The sequence below is a fragment of the Podarcis tiliguerta genome (genome assembly GCF_965153285.1).
Source record: "Podarcis tiliguerta genome assembly, chromosome: 3".
NCBI classification, from domain to species: domain Eukaryota; kingdom Metazoa; phylum Chordata; class Lepidosauria; order Squamata; family Lacertidae; genus Podarcis; species Podarcis tiliguerta.
In genome coordinates this window covers 74,303,520-74,324,994 of record NC_139536.1, presented here as the reverse complement: position 1 = coordinate 74,324,994, position 21,475 = coordinate 74,303,520, and the positions used below count along the sequence as shown (strand labels likewise).

Here is a 21,475-nt window from a genome sequence, read left to right as displayed (position 1 = left end):
AAACCAATATAACATGGTGTTTTCATTGTTAACCACATTGCCATACCTACAAATATATCCCCCTCTTCCCCCAGTTTCACTGTCTCTTGGACTGTGCCGTAAAGTGTTACAAAAGGACAATTGCTGTGCAGATTCATATTAGATGACTGAATCCCTTATTTGTCATTCCTGAGACTGGTTTGTAAAAGACCACAGAATTAAACCATATTTCTTTATATTAGCTCCTATGGAAGCAATTTCAAAATGAGCAATGACACTATATATTATTAATCATCACTGTTAGGTTGAGCACTCAAACCAAAATTTGCTTTTGTCAGACATAACGCAGTAGTACAAAAAAAACACATTATGTGTGTTTCTGTTTTACTGCAAGAGGAGCACTTAATCCTGGCTTGCTGTCTATCGTTATTTAAGATACATTTATAAACAGAGGGTCTTCCTGAGGGATCCATAAATCATACATTACAGCAGAATGTTAACATGCAAAAATAAAGGTTTGTCACTTACAGTACTAATAAACTTGCCTTGTGGTGTTGTGTTGAGGCTAATCCATGTACCACCCATACTGAAGACGGATATTGAATATGCAGGTTCAGTTTACCAGTAGCTTCAATATGCTGCTATAATGATGAACTTCAAAGCATACAAAGACATTCACTCTTTCCCCATGTAGCCCCTGACCTTAGAGATTTGTTTTTTATCTTTATATAAAAGGGAAATAAGCCTAGCTTAGATTCTAGGTATTGAGACCACCACAGAACAATAGTCCATGTGAAAGTGATCTACAGCAGCAGCAGCAGCAACAACAACAACTTCATTCATGGAGGGCTTTCCCCCCCCCTTTTATTTTTGGACATCATAATTTTGGAGAACAGAAATCCTTGCTTTCAGTCTTTGTAAACACTTTTCCAGATCTTGATGTCTCCTGTTTCGATAAACTTGTCTCTCGAGGAAGGGCAATTGGTTCTTGTTGCACTGTTTACTTTAGGGGTGTCATATTTACAAGGAAATCAGCCCTGAGTGCTCACTGGAAGGACAGATCCTGAAGCTGAGACGCCAATACTTTGGCCACCTCATGAAAAGAGAAGACTCCCTGGAAAAGACCCTGATGTTGGGAAAGATGGAGGGCAGAAGGAGAAGGGGACGACAGAGGACGAGATGGTTGGATAGTGTTCTTGAAGCTACTAGCATGAGTTTGACCAAACTGCGGGAGGCAGTGGAAGACAGAAGTGCCTGGCGTGCTCTGGTCCATGGGGTCACGAAGAGTCGGACACGACTAAACAACAACAAACATTTCCAGCACAATCCTCACCCTGTCTACTCAGATGCATGCCTTTTTGAATTCAATAGGGCTTACTCCCTAGCCGCTCTGAGCCCGGCTTCAGCTGGGGAGGGCGGGATATAAATAAAATTTTATTTTATTATTATTATGTGGGGTTAGGATTGCAGCCTTTGTGCATTTTTAGAATAATGTGTATTGAGGTGGTAAATCTGGGTGGGTGGTTCAATTTTAAAAAACCCACATCAGTTGTGTAGTGGCAAGTTTAGAAGTGTAGGATCTCTTCATGATATTTCTAAAATTATACCACTTTCTAAGATTATACAATAATCTTACAATGAAACAATAATAACAATTAAGGATGCATTGCATCGATTAATGCAGACTAGCACGGCAATTTAGCCTGAATACTGAGGTTTTAGTTTAGAAAAAAACAACTCATACATTAACATCTTTTCTCTTAAAAGAAAAACACAGTAACAGAGCTTTCAATGATACAAGCAACTTTTTATTGAAAGGTAAAAGTTTGCATTATCCTTGTTTGGGAAATCATGAAAAAGGGAATTACTCCCAGACAACATGGCCGTTTTGATAATTTCCCTTCAAGAAACTCTTATTTGGGAGATTTCAAAGCAGAAGCTGAATGGCCATCTGCCATGGGTGCTGTAGTTGAGATCCCTGCATCGTGGGGGGTTGGGGGGTTGGACTTAGATGACCCTCGGGTTCCCTTCCAACTCCCCACAATCCTATGATTTGATCCTATGATTTGATGCGGGAGGGAGCAAAATGCTGCCAGGCTTACTGGCAGTTCTGCACCGATGTGCTTTAAGACAGTGGAATGGAATGTTCACCATTCTGCTGCAGCCCATGGGTGGCAAACCAGCTACTCGCGCACGCATGGCTCTACTTGGCGCACATGCTGCCCCTATGAACTCTGTGATAGGGCGATGGCACGCATTCCTACAGAGAGGGCTCTGAGTGCCCCCTCTGGTCTGTGTGCCATAGGGTGACCACAACTGACCTGATTACTTGAAGGGCTCCAATATCTTCTTTCACAGTGACTTGAGTTGTGTTTTTCTTGATCAGTTTTCCATCCAAGTGTGCATGCGAGTGTGCACGCTGCTATCTACACTGCTGGGCATTTAACAGAGCATGCACCAGGATTTGAGTCCATATTCTGGATTGACTAGTTTTACATAAACAGCTTTTAAAAACACAAACACGTTTCCGAGCACAATTCAAAGTGTTGGTGCTGACCTTTAAAGCCCTAAACGGCCTCGGTCCAGTATATCTGAAGGAGCGTCTCCACCCCCATCATTCTGCCTGAGGTCCAGCTCCGAGGGCCTTCTGGCGGTTCCCTCACTGCGAGAGGCCAAGTTACAGGGAACTAGGCAGAGGGCCTTCTCAGTAGTGGTGCCCGCCCTGTGGAACGCCCTCCCATCAGATGTCAAAGCGATAAACAACTACCTGACATTCAGAAGACATCTGAAGGCAGCCCTGTTCAGGGAAGTTTTTAATATGTGACATTTTAGTGTATTTTTCATCTTTGTTGGAAGCCGCCCAGAGTGGCTGGGGAAACCCAGCCAGATGGGCGGGGTACAAATAATAAATTATTATTATTATTATTATTATTATTATTATTATTATTATTATTATTATAAACAGAGATGCACTTGGTGATTCCCATGTTATATTATTTAAATTCTGTTATTGGTTGCAAAACTTATAATCAAATACATTCTAACTGGAACAATTGAATATTGCACACCATAGCCTTGCCATGGTGGTTCATGCATTGGTTAGGTCACAATGAAATTATTGCAGTGTGCTGTATGTGGGGCTGTCCTTGCATCCGGTTAACTATCAGCAGCTAGTGCAAAATACAGCTTCTAGTATGTGTGGTGCAAGGTCAAGATTTTTTTTGCTGACATGGAAAGCCCTAAACAGAGTGGGGCTGGTATATCTAGCAGACACCTGCCCTCACTACTGCTAAGCTCATGTTTAAGGTCTTCAGTATTCCCTGACCAGTGAAAATGCAGAAATGGGCTTTCTTGGACTACTTTCCTGAATGCCCTCCCCTGGGTAATTCACGTGGCAGGGACAGTATTTATCTTTAAACACCTCTTAAAAACGTATATGTTTATCCAAACTTTGCTGGACTCTGATTTCTACTGTTAAATTATGATTTTAGTTTCATACATGGGTACTTTTATCTGTGAAATACAATTGCATTTTTTGTTTTATCTGATTTTTAGGAAATTTTTAATCAGTGTTGTACTTTCCTTATTTCTGTATAAACTGATAAGATATTTTATTGTACAGATATTACTGACAACAATAATTTTGGTCTTTTGGCCTGTGGTGCAATTCATTTCTTCTCTGTTGAAATAAGTTTGCATGTTATCAAGATATATGACCCACGTGGACATGTAATTAACATGTGCATACTGGATGACATGGAATGGCCGAGTTTAATTGCCAGAAGGGGCTAGAAATGTGTTGCTTCATTATTAGATTTGAATATGTTTTGCTGGAAACATCTGAAGATTAGTGTGTGCACTTGTGTGTGTTCCATATAATAGGGCTGTCTTCCAATGAAAGAATTGCAAGTTGATTTATCACCTGCCCTTTAACCAACTAATCCATCAATTAATTGATTAACTTCATTGGCATATAACCAAAACCCTCAATTGTGGGCACCTTTCTGAAATATTGAAGGAAGTGTGAGATAATTTGCAGTTTAATAAACCAAAATTACTGTCCATTGTCGTAAGGATTAGACACCTTTGTCATTTTCTTTGTCATTTCCTGGTCTATAACACACTACACCCAAACTAGCTTTAGATCAGTAACAAGCATGCCTTTAACTTCCATTGATTAAGCAAATGAAGGTTTTGTTGAATAATCCTTTGATTAACAGAGCAATGCTACACATGTCCACTCAGAAGTAAGTCCCATAGAGTTCAGTGGAACCTACTATCAGTTGAGGGTGAATAGGATTCCACCCTTAACCAGTACAACATGGATCCTCAGCATATGTGTATATGTGTTTGTTTGTTTGTTTGCTTTTTGTATGTATGTATGTATGTATGTATGTATGTATACACACACACATACACACACAATATTCATAGATGCACACATAAACATACAGATTTTAAAATTAAGCTTTATGCCTGCTGTTAGAATGCTAACTTATGGCTACTTACATTTTACCTCTGTTTTTACAGGTGAAATGGGTGGTATATCAGACAGCTTATTAAAGAGACAAGCTTGCTGCTTTCCCAAAGTGGGATGACAGAACAAGTCATGGTATGTATTGTAATTTCAATGCTGCAATACATCTTGAAGCTGTCTGAGGTAAAACGCTTGCTAAGCATTGCATTGGGGCTGTCAGAATGCTTCATGGGGTAGTAATTAAATTGAGGCAATTCTGCAGTTCATTTTGTGGAACCAAGCCAAAACTACATGTAGCCTAGAAATATGTTTCCATAGACCTTTGTTGTCGTTGTTGTTTTAAAGCGGGGAAAACCAGAATTTTTTAATCTAAGGACATTTACTTCGATGGAAGGCATCCACTGTTTTGCTATTGTCCATTCTGCTTTGTTTTTGTTTGCTTGCTCCCTACTGTTTGTTTGTTAGCTCCCCACCCTACAATATACCTAAAGGGAAGAGGACACTGAGTATTTAAAGGGTAATTGCTTTTGTGGTGTGGACTTCAGCTGCTGTTAATATTACAGGACTGAAAAGCAGAGGGGACTGAGATTTCTGGCCCTGAAGATAACTTCAAGTAGTTTTAGGCGCCTTCCATTTTTCCTTGCTGCTAATGCCTTTGGAGTGTCTGCTAGCACCAGCACAGAGTACAGAAATTAGAGACCTTTCTCCTTACCTTGGGTCCATTCTTGACACTGCCACAGATCTTGAGACATCATCTGCAATGCCTGAAAAATATAAAAGCATATATGATCCTTCCTAAGTCTGCTCTGTCTGGTTTCAGCAGTAATGCATTTCCCCCCCTAAATATTGGGATTACTTCCCAGAAAATGAATTTGTTAATAGTTTTGTGATATCTGACATTTTGACTATTTGGCTCTCAAAGCTGTTTATAACCATTATTTTAAATAGTTTAATGCTGTGATATACTTTTTTTAAAAAAATCACCTCAGAAAGCCTGGGGCTTTAATTCTGTTCATTAAAAAGTAAGAATCACTGATCACACTGGAACTTGTAATAAGGAGCTGAATGTTCAGTTAAGGTCCACATTTCCTTCCAATTGCACTCCATCAGTGTTGTATTACACACACACACACACACACACACACACAGAGAGAGAGAGAGAGAGCTTACATTTATTGTTCATGGGTGTTGATATGTCCCCCTCCATGTGTGATCTCCAGGAAAATTGCCCCAACTCCCTACCCAAGGTCAAATAAGACCAAATCGCAGCTAACAAAATAACAAACCATCAGCAGAAAATCTTCATTAAACACTGCCCCAAATTCTTGTCGTGTAGGATTTTTTAAAATCAGATATGGCGAACCTCTGACCTTCAAAATGTTCTTGGATTAAAATTCCCATCAGCACCAGCCAGCTTGGACAATTGTTGTAGAAGATGGGAATTGTTGTCCAGCAATTTCTAGTGAGTCACAGCTCCCCCTCCCTGGTATAAATGATAGTAAATGAATGTGCTTGGGGAGGGAATCCCACAGACAGAGCAAGTTCTTTTTACAGTAGCCACTCACCTTAGATCTAAAGGCCCTTGGAGAAATTCGGCACATCTTTATGACTGTACAGATTTGTTTGGGAGTATCTGGGCCTTCAAATATCCTGGCCCCAGTCTGTTAAAAGTCTTGTGGTTAGATCCAGTAGTTTGAATAGAGCAAACCGGCATCAGTAAATCTAGCCCTGGGTGGTCAGATCGAAAGGTCCCAGGTGGTAACTTAGCTGCTATATACTGAACCAACTGCAATTTCCAAATGCTATTCATAGGCAGTGAAATATACAGTGTAGTGAAGAGATCTAAATTGGCGTGCATGCTTTTCCTTCTTACCAGGAGTATATTATTCACTGTTCTGCTCATGCAGTCTGAACAGTGCACCAGAAATGTTTTTTGCCCATTAGGGTTGCGCTTGGCTTGATAGGACATTAGTTGTGCAGGCCTGGTCTCTGATCTTGTGGGATATATTCTGAAAAATATGTTTACTCCCAGAGAATAGCTTGAAAGGACAGGAGGCCACCTTCTGATGGAGCCAAACAGTTGTGAGTCTGGTCAGTGCCTGGGTGACTGCATGGGAACTGCATGTGGGCCACCTTGGGTTCCATGATAGAAATAAAGGTGTGATATGAATATAAATAAATAAGAAGCCTAGTTGGCTCTGAATCCAAGACAATTATTAGAATTATGGAAGTTTAAAGCAGCTCACGGTGGTGACTTTCTTAAGGTATTGGACTTGTGTACATGTTGAGATCCTTACTCTGCAAGTGCTCCAACTCAAACACATAATGTAATTAAGAGTTTCCTGAAACTGTAAACAATGTATGTGTATGAATCTCAGTAGCTGGAATGTGTTGAATTGTTAGACCTGTATTGTCAATATGTAACTGGTCAATGAAAGATTGAGGGCACAAGAAGAAGGGGACGACAGAGGACGAGATGGTTGGACAGTGTTCTCGAAGCTACAAACATGAGTCTGACCAAACTGTGGGAGGCAGTGGAAGACAGGAGTGCCTGGCATGCTCTGGTCCATGGGGTCACGAAGAGTCGGACACGACTAAACGACTAGACAGCAACAAACTGGTCAATACCATTTGTTGTTGGAGCAAAACCCCTATCTTACTGGTATAGCCCCTTTAATGATCAGATCTTTCCTTTTATCTGCTTTCTTACTGCCTGAAAATACTATATCAAGCATATAAACTGTTTCTCAATTCCTACCCACAGCTGAAAGAGAATGTACAATATGAAGACCTTGACAAATCTTGTATGTCTGCATGTCTCTTCATATGTCTAATCTCCCACAGTAATGCATGTTTACATGAACAAATTCATTAGTTCGTGGCATGAAAATTGTTTTAAATATGTTGATTGAAGGAAATGTCAAAGACTTTTGGAGAATGAGAATGAAAAATTGTAAATATAAGAAAAGTATATATTTATGCTCTCGGCAGCCAAATGTTCTTTTTAATGGAATTTAAATAAATGGAATTTTTATGACAAAAAGGCAACAGTAAAAAGCAGTGATTATATTTTTCATAGTTCATTTGCCTTCTTTGCCCTGCAGATCTTGTGTGGAAGGAAAATGAGATCCCTAGTGAAGTCTACAATGTGATTGACTCTGAAGAAAGATTCTGAGACCTATTGGTGCTTAATGACCCTTGTTGGCCTGTGCTATAGGAACTGGTATGCTCTTAAAAAACAGACAACAGATTCTTTAGAAATGATAAGAAATGTCATTTCTGTTGTGTGTTATCATTGTAGTTGGACATTCTTAAATGTTACTGACTTTAAATAGTTGATTTGTAGAAAGGCATGCTAACCAAATATACTTGTGGAAATCATAAAACTAGCCCAGCGTCGTGAATGCAGACAGTTAACAAGTTTGGTATTTTTGAATCTGCAGAGGAAAACAATCCCTGTAGGTGAAGCCCATAGTCATCTTTATGTGCCATTACTGTCTGAATATGATAAGGACATAACTCAAGCTTGGATGATCTTTGGAAATTGTGAAGGGCTTAAGCAACAAGAGGTCTATGTACCCTTAAGAATGTCTGCCTCAATCCATTAAACATAGTTCAGGTTAACACCAGAATCTCAAGAGTTATGGAATGCTGCTGCTTCTCAACCAGCAAATCTTTCTAGACTAGGTCTGGGCAATATCTGGCTTTCAACATCGCAATAAATCACCAGCTAAAAAATGTGATATATTGATATATCAGAATGTTTGAAATAAGGATGGAGCTGTGTAGAGGTATTAGCTAGCTTCATCCCCGCCCCCTGCCCCCAATATTGTGGTTTCTGCATGGCACACACACACATACCATGATTGGCCAGGTCAAAAATTATGAAACCAGTATCACGATATGGTCTTCAAACTGGTTTTGGATGATATATCAATATATCGCACAGACCTATTCTAGACCATGATAGCTACCTAGATCAATTCCACTCTACCTTATATGTATATAGCATTATCTAAAAACCATGGAAGAATAATGCTGTTTTTAGAATATACAAAAAAGTATTGATATATTATCAAGCTTTTGGGTTCCCCATAACTCTGGAGGGAAACCAATATAATATGGGGAAGTGGGGAGGGTATCTGGTCATGATACTGGTGCACAAGTCTACAGGGTTATTGTTGTTTTTCTGTCACAGAAGGCTCCAAGACTGCTATTTAGCTTTCTTCAAAGTTGCGTCCCATGGTTTTCAAATGACATTCTTCCCATTAGTTTGTATGTGTGTATGTGTTGATCTGCAGAATACAGCTTTGAAGGGGCCAGTGTGGGAAAGGGCACTTGGAGGCTTGGTGTGGGAGGACAGAGTTTGAGTTTACTAAGAAGGGTGTACAGTATGGGCGAGAGGACCAAGGGGACACATGTCCTCATGTTGATGAAAGAAGCTGAGGGACCCGAAAGGGGCACTTGACTGGTGGGGAATGTATGAGGAGTGCTGAGGAATTTCCCACTGTTTTGTATGTTAAAAAGTGTTCTGCTATGGCATTGTAGGATTTTAAGTTTTGAGAATTAGAGCAGCTGAGTCAGTGCCAGTGAGGCCGTGGCCAGAGGCCCTATAACAAGGCACTGTGTGACCCTGAACTAGCCAGCCATATTTTATATTATATACATCTTTAACTTTGTTGAAACTGAGGAGGAAAATGTTGAGAACTACTTTATTTCATATATTCTGCATTGAGGTAAAGATCAGGAAAGGCAATGATCTTTCCCCCTTTTCACATTTTTGAAAGTTTTCTAGAGGTCACAAAATTGCAACCTTTCCCTATCTTATATTTCCTTCCCTGAAGGTTTCTGTTGGACACAGCACCCTGAGGTGGGATGACTTAGCTAAATGCCACATCAAAAGATATAAGAATATTAATTTGAAGACATTTTAACGGTATATGTGATCGGTAGCCACTTAAAATTCCTGTCCTGTGAGCAGCATGTGAGAAGGTGGTAACAAAGATCTCGACTTAGATGGTTGAAACTGAATAGAATAAATTAGATTATTTGCTCTGGCCCAGTCTGTATTCTTTCTCCATATTCTACCCTTTTCTACATTCTTGTGAAACAAGCTAAATGGCTGGTAGGGTCATTTTCATTTTCTCTTCTTTTACATCCCAAGTTATTTCACTTCTTTGTCTTTTGTTATCTTATGAATTTATTTTTTTAGTGTCAAAATTGGGTCAAATATACTTGCAGTGCAATCCTATACAAGTGCAATCTAAAAGTCAACCTCGCTGAGTGTAATAGGGCTTACTTTCGGGCTAGTGGAAGGATAAGGCTAGGATTATAGCCTTATGCATTAACTGTAACCTGTTTCTGAAAACCAAAATAGTATGTCTGCCTATCCATTGGGATTGGGACTGTGGTGGGCATGGAGGGGTAATTTAACTCTTTCCCTCTCAGTCACAATCCCAATGTAAACCTTCCTCTTTCCTCCAAAGCTGCTTGTTATATTGAGAGAAAAATAGTGGCTTCAGGAGAGCGAGGTGATTCTCATCAGGGCCATAAAAGGGGGAGATTGGTTAAACAATCCCTCTATGCCCACCATGTTTCTGATCCTGCTATTTTGGTTTTTAAGAACCTGTCACATTTTAAGTGCATAATGTATTTAGTGTAACATTTAGTTTAGCCCTTGCTGTAATCCTAAACATTAAGGGTGGGCATCAGATTTGGACAGATCCTGAATCTGTCACTGAGATAGGCTGCCTTAGTGGGATTCTGGGGATTTTAAGGCAGAGCTAAATATGTACCTGAGGGTGAGCCAAACCCCACCTCCATATAAATACCCCCCCATACCCAGACATTGCCTTAAAAAATTAAAAATACCCCCAGATGGGCATGTCCCCCCCCCAAAGAGGATATGTCCAGGATTTCCTGGACGTATGAAAACCCTACCCTATTGGAACCAGTGGGATTTTCTTCTGAGTAAAATGCAGAGGGTGGTGATTCTTTCACCACACACACACACGGACAGATAAAATTTCCAAAAAAAAGAATTATTCAATATGTATGTACAGTGGGTGCACTTTAATCAACTCTGCATACAATTCAATACTAAAAGTGTAAACGGAAAGGTCCAACATTGATTATCAATGTAGTTTAAATTATGGCTGTTGATTGCACTCATCTGATGTTGCAAAGTGCCCTGCCCTTGGCAATTTGGCTCTAGGCAGCTGACTGCCTTTGAAGGTCAGTGTAGATCCTTTGTAGTTACGGATTGACAGATCAGACTGTTTCTTTACCAGTGGCCCAAAGGGTGGAACACAGGACAGCGAGAAGTCTGGATACCAAGTCCCTCCACAAACGATTGAAAATTTTGCCTATGGTTTGCCTGGATAAGTGAGGATGACGGAGAGAACATAGCAGTCCTCAAATATCTGAAGGGGTGCCATGCGGAAGGTGGAGCAAACTTGCTCTTTGCTACTCCATAGGGCAAAACTGGAACTAAGAGTGGAGACTTTGGGAAAGCAGACAGCAAGAGCTATTTGACCATGGAACAGACAGCCTTGTTGGTAGATGGACTCTCCTTTCCTAGAAATATTTAAGCAGAGGTTGGACAACCAACTGCCTGGGATGCTGTAGGTGTAGCTTGCATTGTGAAAACTGCACTTAGCAGGGGGTTGAACTAAATGACTTCACAATGTTCCTAGGGTGTGGCTAGGAAGACGTTGATGTCACAGCAACAGTACTGAGGAAACCTTGCAAATGATTTTAAATAAATAACTGTTATTAATGTGAAGCAATCTCTCTCTCCTGAATTTGCAATACAATAATATAAATAAGCTTTGGGATGAGTGTTGACTAATTAAAATAAAGGTTGCCTTTGCTTGGATTAGGGTTGGCTCCCAGGTCTGACACGTACTGTACTTCCTATGCTATTCAACAGCAAGCTATGTTTTAAAATGTGTTTCTTACGAATAAGTTTTAATCTGTTCACAAATACTTGCGAGAATAATATTGCAAGCGGGGCATTCCTCCTGCACGTTGCTATTGGTTCCTTGTGAGACTGAGTTTTGTGTAATTTTGTCTGAAATTTTCATGGGTTTTATGAAAAGTAACAATTTATGTGAAAAGAGATTCTTCTTGAAAATCAATTCAGCAGCATGAAGTAATGTACTTGCCATGTGGGAATATTAATAGGAAAGAAAAATGACATGGATATATAAGAAATTAAACTAGATCCCAGGAGAGTAGATATCTGTGAGCGTTGCAATGAATACTGTAAAACATATAGCCCACCATTTTGCAATCAAAAGAAAAACATATGTAGAAAATTATTTTTCAATCTCACTCCTGTGATAAGATATGTATATAGGAGGCAAAGAATAGAACAAGTCCCATGCCCATTGTAACTGAAAGCAGAAAGTCTGTTGATTTCAATTAATGCTGGAAACAAGTATAGCTTTTATAGTGGCCATATACAATGAGCCACCATTTGGGCTGAAATGTTGCTGACTCCTTTTTGTGCAAGGACTGGGCAGTCCCTTGGTTTGGGTTTCACAATGGGACAGTAGTGATGGGTTATGTTAGTGCGTGAATGCCAACTCTTTGGAAACCTTTTATTTGTGCCAGCAGAGCTCCATAGAAATTCTCCCTGTGTCTTCACAGCAGCAGCAGTCCAGCCCTCTCTTGGTGAATTTCCATGACAGGCATAAACACCTCACCCATTGAGTTCTTCTCTTAATGTCTTTGTTATTTACAAGTTGTATTACACTACTGATCTACACAAAGAAAACAAATCAGAAACAGAACTATATACAAAGCTCTTCTGTCCTCTGCCATCTGGCCAGAGAGACATACTCTGGCAGCACTCAACGACCAATGCTGATCACATGACCTGAGAAGGATATGAGTTGCTGTGGAGAATTCTCATTGCTAAGCAACTGTTCAAGGCCATTACAAGTTTATGTTGGCAATACACCAGTGGGGCGGGTGCCAGATTCCAGGTGTGCAGGATCTACTTTGATTTTCATTACAACCCTAAGATGTCTCTTGGCAACAGGGTGGTTCCAGAATAGGGCTCTGGCTGTCTCCTTGCCAAGTGTCAAAATAAGCTCCTCCTCCCCTCCTCACAATCTGGGCTGATCCCAGCCGTCCCTGAGGAGGGGAAGGATATCTGGTTGCAGAACAGCCACTGCTTCTTAAAAGTTATTCATATGAGTATCACAATAGTCTAGGGGCAGGACTGAGGAACCTCTCCATCCTTAATGTATTTAAGGAGGAACCTCTCTATCCTTATTTTCCTCTTCTGTCCCTGTCCCCTCTCCCGTGTGTGTGTGTGTGTTCGGTTTGTAAGCCTGCGGATAGAGACTGTCTTGATTTAATGGATTGTATGTAAGCTGCTTTGGGAGCCTTTTGGAATGAAGAGTGTGGGATGGTGATGATGATGATGATAAGAAGAAGAAGCAGAAGAAGCAGAAGAAGCAGAAGAAGAAGCTCAATTTTGGTATAAAAACTGCACACTTTGAATTACAGAATTCTGAATCCAGGAATTTATTTCGAGTACAAAAACTGAATAGAGACACACAAGAATCCACCCCTGGTTACCCATCCCTCAGCTTTCCTCATTTCAGCAGTTTAGTGTAATTTTGTTCCTGCTATTTTAAACAATTAGAGTCAGAGATCTTTGCTGATATACTGTCAATCATCCAGAGATCCACTAGTAGACTATGATCTGCTTTCTGCCCACCTCTGGGACAGAGGATACCCTTCTGAAATTCTAAAGCAGGGTCAGGGATTAAGATCAAGCTGGCAGGCTGGATCTTGAGCTCCCTTTTTTGTCTCGTGGCCCACTTAAGTAGGGATGCCCACCTATCAATCTCCTGACATCACTATGGGGTTCCATATTCCTCTTCAAAATTATAACCCAAAGTACAGTCTGACTTACATAAAAAATATCATAATTTTTCAGTCTTCCCCTGTGAAACTCTAGGGCTGTTTTTGTTTGTTTGTTTTCTCAGGATGATTGACAGGATGCTTAGGGCGCTGTCACTGATGCTTAGGACATTTTTGGATAGATGGTCTATCCCCTATTATGCCATTACTACCCTTGTGTTGATAAGGCAGTTCCTGTGACACCGTGGAAATGGTCATGGGACTACGATTCTAATATTCATTACAGTAGCGCAATAGAGGCCCAGCCATGCAGAAATAGATCTGTACTGTTTGCATGGAAAAAGGAAGAGCAAAGTTTCTGGCGCCCTCCTCCTCCATTAGGGGAAGCAATAAGCAGCTATATGTTTTGTTGTTTTCTTATTTGGAGCAGACATTATGCCATCTATTGAGATAACTGGCATTTCAAAAATAACAGAACCACCAGTTCACTTACAATTTGAGAAAGCTTCTTGTGTGCTTTCACCATTAATGAAAGGAGCACTGCTTATTAATGTTGTGAGCCCCTGACACCCACACCCACACCCCAGAAATTGGATGCATTTCACCTTTCCTACCTTCTTCCATCCTGCCCCTCCAAGGAGTAAGTGAAAGCTCATAGAATACTTTCCCAGTATTTCCTCCCCCCCAATAAGTAATACATTGCAACCATAGGGGGCAATGCAAGCTTATTGGTGGAGCTCCAGGTTGCATGCACACGTAGGTGTCAGCTGTGCACACAGGATTACCAGGGAATGTATGCAGTATGCAGAGAATGTATTCCTCTTGGTTTACATAAACTAACTTATGATTAACTGTAAAGCTGTATTGTGCCTTTGCCTCTGAAAGTTCAGTTTCTCACTTGTCTTTAGTCTTCTTGAGTTGATATGAAGAAGGCAGCAATTTATTTTGCTCTGATCATTTACAGTGCTACACACAAAGCAAGCGAACATGTAATTTTGATGGCGTCAAAGTTGAAACAGACTGGTGTTAGTATGAGCCTCTCGGTGCGCGCTGACTACAATCTGTCAGTATTTCTGACATAATTTAATTTCTGCAAGTGCATTTCTCCCTGACATAATTTATACACCCTAATATAAATCCCAAGTGTTGAAATCGAACTTGTACCTAAATTGTATTGGAATTTTCATGGTATCTATTTATTACAAAAAAAGCAACAACACTGAATAAAATGTAATTGTCATAACAATAAAACCGTATTTATACATTACGTTATTCAGTTGTATTTACTTTCACTGATTGGAAAGCTCTTTACAGGAAAAGAGCAGAGAATGAAAATAATGATAATTTCCATATCCTCCAGTATAATGCATGGCTACGAGTGTAGGTTTCCCTGCCCCCTCTTCTGTAATACAAGATTATTTAGGAGAAACACAACTGAACTACTATTAACATGATTAGAGGAGCTGCTCTTACAGCCTATTTTCCCTTATTTTCATTTTGTTTCATTGTAAAACATGTTTTAGACAATTACTATTTACCAGGGATTTCTTGGGGGGGGGGGGGGATGTAATGTTCAACCTGAATGTTAAAATGCACTCTCTGTTTTGAAGCTGATAGAAATATCATTTAAATTGAACTCTTCATGCAAAAGTACAGCAGATAAATCACTTAGCAAATAAACACTCCATCAGTCGCAGATTGGAAGTATGCATGACTTTCTTCGAAAGACATGCATCTATATCAAGCCTTCTTGTGTGGTATTTTTTGATAGGTATATGACGTTTAGGCCCAATCTATGACTTTAAAATATTAGCAGGAATCCTAATTGTTGAGAATCAAAGGGGGGGGGTATCTGCAGAAGTAGAAAACAAAAGGGGGGGAGTACCTAAAGGAGCAACACTAAGAACACCAAGTATAATCCAGATACTCCAAGTGAGAATGCTAAATGGCCACCGAATGCTGAGGGGGAGAAACAGAGTGGTTTCCATGCTACAAAAGGTTTTGGGTTCAACTTTTGAGCCTTCAAACACAGGTGCTAGTGGAGTCTAGAACTGTTTAGTTCTGTGTTTTATGTGGAGAGCAAAGCAACTCTTTGGCTTACCTGTGCAGGTACTTCTTCCTGGGAGTAAGGAGTAAATGGAAACTTCATATCTTACTGGTGCCTTGTTTGGAACACCAGTGTCTACCTTTGTTCTGGTATGCCTCTGTGTTTCTAGTCAGTCTTTGAAACCAATTCTTGGCCTGTTCTCCAGTCCCGCATCTGGTTTTGTCCTCTCCTCCTGCTTTGCCTTCAGTCCTGACTCCTGGCTTTTTCTCCACCCTTGCTCTCTTGTTTTTACTCTTGACAGCCCGGCAACCCAGACTCCTGGTTCACTCCAGAGATTGGTGCCAAAGGATTAGCCCTGCAGCGGGTGGGTTGGTACCACTAAGTGCCTGCAAATCCATTCCACAATAGGCTTCTTAGTGCTGCTGAAGCATAGTTCTGCAGTCACCTAGAAGTGAAAAAGCAAACAAACACTGGTTTTATTTCAACCACATATATAGCCCAATATGCTGCATAACAATTCTGGAATGCCCATCCCTATGGGGAAGTTTGCTAGTCTGTTTGCTCAAAAGTAAGGACTGTTTGAGTCTAGAAAATGTACTTAGGAATCCAACGATGTCCCCATTTGGTGTGGTTTAAAGCAGTTCCTACTTCTCCTGGCCACAGATGAGATCTGTCCATTAAGTGATCATTTTCTGTTCCTTCTTGCCTCACATGCATGATTAAAAAACACGGGAAAACATTCTTGGATCAAAACAAGCGACAACATTATTGTTTGTATATGCAAGTTAATTTGGCTCAGGCATTGGGTGATTTCCCATTCAGTTAGCCCATATGGTGGCTGCTGACCAGGGAGTTGATTCTGGGTAGGATTGTCCTGTAACTTACATCATAAAGGAGCAGCCGACATCTCCCCTAGGTGAACATGCTGTTAGTCATTGTTTTACTCTGTCTTTTCGTACTGATCAATGGAACTAACAAGATTGTGTGAAGTAAAGAATGGAAGTTACCCTTCTCTTAGCACTCAGATTGTAAACAACAGCACTCCAAAATAACCATTCAAAACTAAGCATGTTAGAAAGAAAACCATAGGAACAAATGACTCGACTGAACCTAAACCACTGAACTGCTTAGCATCCAGTAAAAGCCTGTGCTGCAGATAAATTAAAGTGATGACTGAATGGGCAACCTTGCATTCAAAAGCATGTACAAGGATTGCCTCTTTCCTTGAGTTGGTGCCCACTTAATCACAATCCCTTAATGGCTCACAATTGATATCACAAAAGGGCCAATCCACAATAGGACCCTTTAGCAAACCTGAGTCACTGAAAAGCAGTCAGAAGCAGGATAAAAATGCTTGTTAATATAATGCAACATCCCCCATTACAGTCCCACAGCTCCCACCCCCACAAAGCTAGAATTGCAAAGCTTGGGAGTGCCGCAGAATCCCTACAAAATCCCCACAGCCCACCTTACGACAAATGTGCAGGTCTAAAAACTGTTGAGTTTAGAGGGAATGAGGGAGGAAGAAAAACAAAGAACAAAAGTAGAACCACCCGAGTGCAACATTTTGATTGGTTTTACTTATTTTACTTATTCAATTTCACTATTGCAAAAAAGGAAGGAAGGAAGGAAGGCTCCAGTATTTACTGGGATCAAGGACCAAAATGCCAGAAATTAGCCTGCTGAATTAAAAGCTGCATTGCACTGAAGAACATGCACATAGAGATACAGAAGATTAGCAAGCTGAGCAGTGAATACTTTGCTTGTCTTGGGCCCATAAGAGACACTCATGGGCAGTACAAGGCAGATGTCTTTATGAGGGTCAATGAAGCACCTTGCTGTTCATAAATGATCCAGAGCATAGCAGTTACCGATTAGATGTGTGTATGTGTGTTTTATGTCCAGCTGGTTGAAAACTTAAATCTTAGCTTGTTGAAGCAAGTTATTTCTTCTCTATACTTTGTATTGTGACATGGCTATTAGTAAAAAAGACCTTTAGAAGGAGAAACACCATTCTCTCTGAATTCATAGACACACTGAAATAATTCTGATAAACATATCGTAGCTTATTAAACCAAAGTATAAGCAGTCATGTTGTTTGTGTGTAGAGCCCCTTCATTCCTCCTTTAGTCTGAATTGAGATAATATGGTGACATGTCCTTGAAGGACTCATAGGATTAGACCATCTTCAAACCCTTGTTTAATATTCCAGCTGGTTCTAAAGTTTACAACCGTAGTTCCCAAATTCTGATGATAACCTGAACAGAAGTACAGTACTGTAGAATTAAATATATGGCTACTTTATAATCATGCATTTTGGGGGAAATAACCAGATGAGCAGAGCATAATGAAACACTTCCCTTTTTTAATGGAAATTGGCAAAATATTTTAATATGTTATATATTGGTTTATTTTAATCATGCAGGTTCTGGCTCTCATCAGGAATATGCTGACTGGAAATGGCAGAATAGCAGGTAGGGGATACTTCCTTTCATATACTCTGTGGAGAAGGAGATCTGAGCACAACAGATTGTATACATCATAGAAGAAAGTTAGTGGACATTGAACACTATTGTGTTCAGTATATCCAGGGCTTTTTTTCAGCCGAAGTTCACCGGCGCTCAGGCGGGCACCATTGCCATCTAAGAGAACAAGGGAGAGGCACATGCTGAGGTCTGGCACCTTTTTTCCTAGAAAAACAGCACTGAGTATGTCTTTTATAGCACAGAAACCATTTCCATGGAAGCTTTGTGTATATTAAAGCATACGCTTTAGAAATCCATTATATTTGTCACCTTTTCGCTGTATTGTGGGTAAGGTTTGCTTCAATGCAGATGAGGAACACAAGTGCCAACTATGAAGATGCATTTCACTCCTAGAGACTGCGAATATGTCACAGCATTCTTAACATGATATCTTTTCAAAGGCTTAAAGCTGGACACTTCACATCACAAGGGGATATTCAATATTTCAAAAATTTATATCGGGCAAATTTTCCTATGCCATTCTGCCGTAACAAAATCCATTTCATGTTTTTCTAATGATTACTAAGGCAAGAGATAACGTATTTTGTGTGATTGCTGTGGCTGACATAAAAATTAGAATTCGTTACCTTTCAGAGTGTAGTAATAAAGGGGCAAGGGGCAAGGCACTTCATAGTGCTTTTACTTTTTAGCCTTATGAAAATCTATGTGCTTCAACAGCAATATCCATATGCAGTGTAATATATGTCTGTTAGCAAATACAGCTAAAAAAGCTGCCTCCTGGGGAAAAAACCATTTTTGAAAAGACCTGCTCTAAAATCAAAATTGAATTATCTTGGTCAATATTTTTTGCTTTTAATTTTAATGGCAAATATTAATAGAGCCCTCTAAATAAATAAATAAATGAAAAGCCGGGGACAAACTGATCCCCCTCATCCCCCATCTTTTGTTGTTGCAGCGCTGTTTGTATTTACATCCAGTCATTTATTGCCCATTAAAGAAGTAATGCTATGTTAATGTAAGGGAAAAAATCAATGCTACTCAGATCAGTAGCTGTGGGGAAACAGTGCAGCAGCTGGTTTGCAAACAGCAAGCCCACATAGATCAATGAAATTACAAGCTAAATCTGCTGATGCTCACAAACTGCTCCAGCATTGTGAAGTCTAACCTTTCTCAAGTTCAAGATCTCTGGCAAGCCAGCAATTGCTAAATGAAAAGGAGGGTGGGGAGGAGAGAGAAAGGAAAAGAAAGAGAACATATCAGTGGACTTGTTTGGAATTTTCAGCATCATATGTAATATTCCACTTTTGAAGTTATCAGTATAACTGCACGTTTGTAACAGATATAAAAGCCTCTGTAATCTCTAAGTGAGCAATGCTGCAATCTGCACACTTGGGAGATTTTCTTTTCAAAAAATGTTCAAATCTGTCACATATTACCTTGAACTGTAACACTGGAGGGGTAGAGAGCACTTCTGTAATGTGTTTCGTAATGTGAATTCCAGGAAATAATTTATAAATGAACAACAGCAGGACTTCTGGGATGTGCTAAGGGCCTTTTGTTTCATGCCTTGAATGGTTGCCTTAAAAATATTCCTTTAACTTTGTATAATTAAATCTGTACATATTGCAAGATAGAGTCATGTTGATCCTTTACACACGTTTGCCACACAGGAAAACAACCACCATGGAAACAGTAAGAATGCAATCCTAGAGAAGTCTGCTCAGATATCATCCCCATGGAGTATAATGGGACTTACTCCCAGGTAAGTGAGTATAGTATTGCTAATATTATACATTGCTTGCTTATTTTTTATTCTTCACTGAGTGTTGACTATGTGATGCAAAGAATGCACACCTCTGGAATGACCAAGCTTTCCTGCTCACTTCACTGCCAGTGGCGGGCAGCGCATATTCATCTATTTTCATGAATGCAAATTTACCCTTTTGGGAAGTGAATAGGGAAGTTCTTATAGATATCAGAGGTTTGTGTTTTCCCTCTGAACTCGCTCAGAAACCAATACTATTTGTTTGCCTTTATCTATTCCACAAATGCCAGCTTTGAAGGGGCATGTTTGGCGAAGAGAGGAATACACTGAAAGAGTATGCACACATTCCAGCTTGTCAATATCCTTCTTAAATTGTGGTGCCCAGACCTGGAGACAATAATCCAGGTGTGGTCTGACCAAGGCAGAACAGAGCAGGACTATTACTTCCCTTGACCTGGACACTATGCTTCTGTTGATGTAGCCAGAATAGCATTAGGTTTTTGTTTTTGTTTTGCTGCTGCATCACACTGTTGACTCACGTTAAACTTGTGCTCTACTAAGACCTCTAGATCTTCTCACATGCATGACTGTCAAGCCAGTTGACTCCCATCTTATATCTGTGCAGCTGGTTTTTCCTGCCTTAGTGTAGAACTTTATATTTGTCCCTATTGAAATTAATTTTGTTAGTTTGCGCTCAGTTCTCCAATATGTTAAAGTAATATTGAACCTTAGTTCTGTCTTCTGTGGTGCTAGCTACTGGTCCTGCAAATTTGATGCACATCCCCTCAATTCCTTCACCCTGTAGAACCCCACTTGTCACTTTTTCCAGGATGATAAGGAACCATTAAGGAGGACTATATGGGTTCAGTTACTCAACCAAATCCACCTAACAGTAATCTTATCCAGCCCACATTTTACCAGCTTCTCTGCAAGAATATCATGGGGAACTTTGTCAAAAGCCTTACTGATATCAAGATACACTATGTCCACAGCATTCCCCTGATCCACTAAGCTTGTAACTCTATAAAAAAAAGAAAAGAAATGAGATTGTTCTGGCATGATTTGTTTTTGAGAAACCCATGCTGTGTTTAAGTAATCACAGCATCCTTTTCTAAGTGCTCACAGTCTGACTGCTACCTAGGTCTTCTTTCCTTTCCTTTTTGAAGATGGGGCAACATTTGCCTTCCTCCAATCTGCAGGGACTTCACTTGTTCTTCAAGAATTCTGAAAGGTTATAGACAGAGGCTTTGAGATTACATCTGCAAGCTCCTTTAGTATCCTTGGGTGCAGCTTATGAGGTCCTGGAGATTTGAATTATGCACAATGGCTTAAGCGCATCCATATTTTGGAGGGGGAAAAAGATGATAGGAGACTTAGGGTAGCATCCAGATTTAGTCCTATTATCCTGAATAGGAATAATGTTGGATACAACCCTTAATATTTTAGGTAGATGTGAGCGGATGATAAAAGAAACATGTATCCCTCCCAGCAAATTGAGGCTACCACCCTATGTCCACTTACCTGAGAGTAAGTACGAATGTATTTGATGGGACTTTCAGATTAGACATGCATTGGCTTGTGCTGTGTGTGTTTCACTCTAGCATGCTATCAGCACATCAGGAGCAAGCAGAGGAATGAGGAATTAGTTTGATAGTCTTGGATACTTCTTTTCTTGGTCCAGATAAATCTATCTATCTATTTACAAGATTTCTAGCTTACCTTTTGGAGTGTTACACACATTAAAACCTGATTCACCGTAAACAATGGCCAATAAAAGGGAGAAAAAGAGAGACGTGCCAGATAAATACAGTGAAGATCCATTTAATTGCATACTACTGCAT

The 21,475-nt window shown here is 40.1% G+C and overlaps 1 long non-coding RNA gene across 1 annotated transcript in view; it reads left to right on the top strand.

The window, feature by feature from the left end:
- LOC310674409 overlaps positions 1–21,475 on the top strand; it is a 188,631-nt gene that overhangs the window by 126,135 nt on the left and 41,021 nt on the right. Inside the window, exons 4-7 of the long non-coding RNA XR_014509568.1 lie at positions 4,510–4,591; positions 7,561–7,679; positions 17,809–17,857; positions 19,540–19,631. This is a non-coding gene — a long non-coding RNA (uncharacterized lncRNA). The remainder of the gene's footprint in view (positions 1–4,509; positions 4,592–7,560; positions 7,680–17,808; positions 17,858–19,539; positions 19,632–21,475) is intronic.